We start from the raw sequence: 6,084 nt of genomic DNA, 5'->3' as shown, positions 1-6,084 counted from the left end.
CTGCATAGTCTAATATTTATTTGAAATGTTTATTTGGAATATTTTCCCATACCACATGGTTCTTGTTCATTTTTAAGTCAAACAGTGTAATGCTTCACCATTTTGATGTTTCAAGTACATGAAACCACTTGAAAATAGATAGAAAAACAAATAGTCGAGAAACACTTCTACATTACAATAGCATCACAGAAATACTTACCTAACTCCCTTAAAAGATTTTGAAATACCTTTATTGTAAGATTTTGCTTTCCCTTCAGATGCTTTAGGGTAGGATATGTTGATCATGTGTAAATCCCCTCCACTGAACACTTTCAAACATCCTGTGGCACTGATCTTTACATGAGTGCATATATATTGATACTAGTGGCCATATCTTGCATCAGCAAACAGTGATAGCATATGCAGAGTTATTAATGTCTGTTTTGACTTTGGGGATCTTAGTCCCAAGAGTGCAGCACACCTGAACAGAAAACTTTTGTTGAAACTCCTCAACTTCAGGCTACTGTTTTGCTTCATTTACTTTTTTAGCAAACATAATGGCGTTCCTATTAAGGGGCGGGTTTGCCACATCCCCTAATTGAGAGAAGACTCGAGAAGGTTCTCGCAATCTAGAATTGTGCCACGTGGGTTTGATCTTCCAATCAGGTAGGGGTTTGAGCAGCAGTTATAAGGCTGCTCCTCCCCACAAGCGTTTGCCTTTTTTGCCTTGCGGCATTCGTTCTGGTCGTCGCTTGCTGGGGCTCATTCAGCGTCCGTTTGGTGATCGTTTGCATTCTATCTTACCTCATTCCTGGTTCAATTGTTCTTCTGTTATTTTGTTCCGTTGTTATTTCTTCATGTCCTTGTGGGGTTTCTCAAGTTGTTTCCTGTTAAATCCCCTTCCCGCTGATCAGCTGGGCAGCGGGCTCCCGCCCACGCGCTCGGCGGCTGCCTGCCGGCTCCCCGGCCGCGTATATAATTTTGTTGAGTTTTTTGGGGGCTTTACAAGCTCATTGTTATCCTTTGGGTTGTGTGGCTAGAAAAAAGGGGTCTGCGGGAGGTGGCGTTCCGTGGTTGATTCTATCCCTTCGATTGCTCTTGTTGGTTTCCTTTCCTTTCAAGATTTAAGCCTCCTCCCCCTCCCTCAATAATCTTTCTTATTATCTCGTATTAGCATTGTTAGAGTGATTTTTTGTCTGTGTGTCTTCGTGGTTTATGTCCTCATTTCCTGTTTATGGATAGTAGTTGCATTTATTGATTAAGGCGTTATTAATTTCCTCTTTGCATGTTTATAGGTCTGGTAATTTGATTTCTTTTCAATTTATGTTTAATCCCCCCATAATCCCCCCATTCCTTTTGAATCTTTCCATTTTTTCCCCTCTGATATCCCCCCTGTTAAGACTCCCCCCCATATAAAAAAAAATTAATTTAATTTAAAGGGAATATCTTAGTTATATATTGTTTATTATTCTGGTGGTTATTGCTGTTTCCTATTCATTATCCTTATTTTGTAATTTTTCTTTCTTTGTTTGGAGTTATATCTCCTTGTTTTGAATCTTCTCGTTGTTGGGTTATTGCTCTAGTTTCTCAATTGTTCTTCTGTATTCTGTTCCTGGCTAAGTAGAGTCTCACCATGCCACCCAGGAAGGTTCAACAGAAAAAAGGTGTTTGGGTGGTGAAGCAGGCTCCCAAGCACCCTCCACCTCAGCAGCACCAGTCTTCTGATGAGGACAAAGACATGGGCACCGTTCGAGCGTTGGTGGCTAGGGTAGAAGCTCTTGAGAGGGAGCGCAGGCAGCCAGTGGATGCGGAGGTGGGACTGAGTTCCACCACTTCAGGTAAGAAATCTTCTCATTTGGCAGCCAAGAAGCCTAAGTCATGTATTCTCGCTGATTTGGTTTCTAGGATCGGTGTTCTGGAAGCCACAACTCATGTTGAGGAGCCCACTGTCCTGCTGCCTTCAGCTGGATCATCGGCTGGTCCATCTGCAATGTCTGCGTCCATGCTCCCAGTTCAAGAGGTGGGGACACTTCAAGGGCAGCCTTCCATCCCTTCCACTGGCATCCCGCTCATTCCTGCTGACGCTTCTGGGTTTGTCATCCCACCTGTGGTTGCCTCTCCTGCTGTTTATACAGGTGAGCATATTACACCACACCATGCTCACAACACGATGGCGCAAGCTCAAGGTGTTTTATCTCAAGCTCCTCCAGTGGCTGCTGCACAGCTGGACGGTGGTATTACACAACCTTTTGTTTTTATGGGTGGAGTGCTGGTTCCGCAGCAGCCTCAGCTTCCGTGGCCTGCTGCAGTGGTGACACCATGGCAGCCATCTGCTTCTTCTTCAAATCAATCCCCTACTTTGTTGCCCCTTCCTCAGGGAGTATATCCGCAAGGAGACACCTCCCTTCCTTTGGGTGATCATTTATTAATGACTACAAAGGAAAACATTTGGCGTGGAGAGTATATTGACTTGTTTACTCTCCTCTTTCATGAAAATGAGGTGAAACCTAAGGATGGTCAAGAGGTTAGGGAGCGTGAGGCAGCCACTAAAAAGAGGGCTGACCGCATATGGCCTAATTGGCTCAACGCCTATACTATTTATATGGGCGTTATGTCTCAAGCTTATCCATCTAGAGCTTTGTCTATGATAAAATACCAGGATATTATCCATCGTGCCTTTCGCGAATTCTCTGGGACCGCATGGTTGCGGTATGATGAGAACTTCAGACAAAGGGCCACATTGGACCCCACTCTTCGTTGGGATGTGGAGCATGCGGGCCTGTGGCTGCATTCTATGACCTCCGCTAGGCCCACTTTGGGTGATAGGGCAGATAGCGGGCACATTTTGGCGCATGTGCAGACTTCCGCCTCTGGCCCTGGCCAAGGCGGGCACTGGGTTCAATCCCAGCAAGTCTGTTGGGCATTCAATAGCACCAGCAGATGTTCCAGGCGCCCCTGTCGGTTCTGCCATGTCTGTGGGCTGTGTGGTGGCACCCACCCCAGTTCTTGCCAGCGTGCATGTCAGGCCCGCCAGGGTGCGGGAGAGCAGCAACATCCCAAGCAAGGTTCTGGCAACAGCGGCCAGTTTGTTGGCCGGTTACCCGGATAGGCGAGCTGCTCAATTTTTGTGGCAGGGTTTTTCTGAAGGTTTCCGCATCCCTTTCGAGGGTCCCAGGGTTGCTTCCTCCTCTGCCAATCAGCCCTCTCTTAGCTCCATGGCACCAGTGGTTTTGGCAAAACTCGATAAAGAGATTGCTGCCGACCGCATTTCAGGCCCATTTGCCTCCCCTCCATTGGAGAATTTGCGAATTTCTCCTTTGGTTGTTGTCCCTAAGAAACAGCCTGGGGATTATCGCCTCATCCATAATTTGTCATTTCCAAAGGGTGCATCTGTTAATGACGGCATTTCTCGCCTGTATGCATCTGTTAGGTATACATCTTTTGATGAGGCGGTTAGGGTAGTCCGCAGGGCTGGTAGGGGTGCTTTAATGGCAAAGTGTGATGTTAAATCTGCTTTTCGCCTCCTACCAGTACACCCTGCTGATGTTGATTTGCTAGGTTTCAAATTTCAAGGCCAGTTTTATGTTGATAGGGCCATGCCGATGGGCTGTTCTGTGTCTTGTGCTGCTTTTGAAGCATTTAGCACTTTCCTCTAGTGGGCATTGCGAAGGAGGGCCTCTTCTTCCTTCTCTGCCCACTATTTGGATGATTTTTTGTTTGTAAGGCCAGCGGGTTCTTCACACTGCCGTTACTTGATGCGATCTTTTGAAGCTTTAACCACTGAGCTGGGCGTCCCTTTAGCTCCTTAGAAGTCTGAGGGCCCGTCCACTTCCCTTACTTTTTTGGGGATTCATTTGGATACTGTGGCTCAGTCTTCCAGTTTGCCTCCGGACAAGTTGCTTGCCTTGTGGCAGTGACTTAGGACAGCATTTTCATTGAGGAAGATTACATTAGCACAATTACAGGAACTCGTAGGCCATTTAGTTTTCGCTTCCAAAGTCATCTCCCCTGGCCGTGCGTTCCTCAGGCGTCTCTGTGACGCAATGAAAGGAGTTCGCTCTCGTTTCCATTTTATTAGGATTTCGTCTGGGATGAGAGCTGATTTGCGCATGTGGCTTGCTTTTCTGGAGGATTTTAATGGTCTCTCCTTTTGGCGCGAGGAATTGCTTTTAGAGGCTGAGTTACAAGTACATTCGGACGCTGCTGGTGGCTTAGGCTTCGGCATCATTTTTAGGTCCCAATGGTGCGCTGAAAGGTGGCCTGCCTGGTGGCGCGCCTCGGGCATTACGTTGGATATGACATTCTTATAATTTTTTCCGATTGTTGTAGCCGTTCATATATGGCCGTTGGCATTTCAGAATCGCACCGTACGTTTTTGGTGTGACAATCTGGCCACAGTGTGTGTTGTTAATGCTCAGACGTCTAAATCTCCTCGCGTTATGCGATTGGTGCGTGCCTTTGTTTTGCAATGTTTGCGTTTTAATGTACTATTAATTACTTGACATGTTCCAGGTTTACAGAACTGTGTTGCTGATGCTCTTTCCCGCTTACAGATGGAGCGCTTTCGAGAGCTTGCACCTGGAGCAGCCCAGCACTCGGTTCCGGTCCCACCTTTCCTGTGGAGCCTTGGCAATTAGAAGTCGGGGCTGCTATTGCTGCTGCCCTTGCTCCCAGTACTTAAAAAGCGTATCAGCGTTCTTTGATGCAGTTTCAAGCATTCCGTATCAGTGCTGTTCTGCCTTTAGTTTGGCCCGTTCCTGTATCCCATTTATTGCAGTTTATGCTGTACTTAAAAGGGCAAAATAATTCTGTGTCTACTATCGCTGGACACCTTTATTTCTAAGGCACAGGGACTGCCAGATCATTCTGTAGATTTTAGGGTCAGAAAGGTCCTTGAGGGTTGGTCGCGTTCTGCTTCCAGGCCCACTGACCGGAGGAGGCCAATCACACCTGATGTCCTCCTTCAGATCCTGGCATTATTTCCTTCTTTATGCTCATCCCAGTATGAGTCGCACCTTTTTGCCGCAGTAACTCTGACGATGTTCTATGGTGCTTTCTGCCCTAGTGAAGTATTAGTCCCTTCTAAGCGTGATGTGTCCTATTGGGCCTTATGCTCTGGCGATTGCACGATAGGTGCTGATTTTGTTAGGCTTTCCTTGAGAGTCTCTAAGACTGATCAGAGATGCCGTGGTGCCGTTATTTTATTATGCATTTGCCAGGTTTCTGAATTATGCCCTGTGTCAGCGATGCGTCAATTCCTGTCTATAAGGTCGTTAGGCCAGCGTTATCTCTTTATACATGTGGATGGCTCTGCCCTGACTCAATTTCAATTTTGGGCCGTTGTTCGGCAGGCCTTGTTGGCCAGTGGTCGCGATGCTGGAGTCTATGGGCTGCATTCTTTTCGAATTGGGACGGCCACGGCCCTCGTGGGCATGAGCGTTAGCGATATCCAGGCGATTGGCAGGTGGCGTTCTACTGCTTAAAAGTCGTATGTTAGGTATTGATTTCAGGTAATTGTTCCTTTTGTTTTCTTTAGGTGTGTTGAGCCTTCCAGTTCCTGCACGGATCGTCCTGTGTGGGCATTCTATCCTGTTTTGGGCGCACCGGACGGCCTCTTCGACGGTTTCTGGCACACAGCTGCAGCTTTCCGCTTGGGCTACAGTTAGCTGGGAGGCGCGGAGGGGCATGTTATGGGATGCGTTTATGCCCTCTATATGCCGAATCATGTCTTTGGCTAGGCGACCTCATGTTCTGTTGATCCATTTAGGGGAAAATGATTTGGTGCGGCGGCCAGGTATGGATTTGCTGCTTAAGGTCACTCGTGACATCACGTGGCTCATTCGCTCTTACCCCGATCTCATCCTAGTGTGGTCTGACATGCTTGTGAGATGGGTTTGGAGGGGTGCTATTCACCCCAATAGGATTGATAGGTCTAGGAAATGGGTCAACAGAAAGATCAGGGATTTGATTTTATCCCTGGGTGGGGCTTTTATTCCTCATGAGAGGATTAAGTTTAATTTCCCGCACCTGTTTCGAGATGATGGAGTTCATCTTTCGGACCAGGGTTGTGACTTGTTTTTGGAGGATCTTAGGAGGGGTCTTCAG

This window comes from Rhineura floridana, chromosome 11 (genome assembly GCF_030035675.1).
Source record: "Rhineura floridana isolate rRhiFlo1 chromosome 11, rRhiFlo1.hap2, whole genome shotgun sequence".
Lineage (NCBI taxonomy): Eukaryota > Metazoa > Chordata > Lepidosauria > Squamata > Rhineuridae > Rhineura > Rhineura floridana.
The sequence above is the reverse complement of the archived record's forward strand: the minus strand, read 5'-3'. Positions refer to the sequence as shown.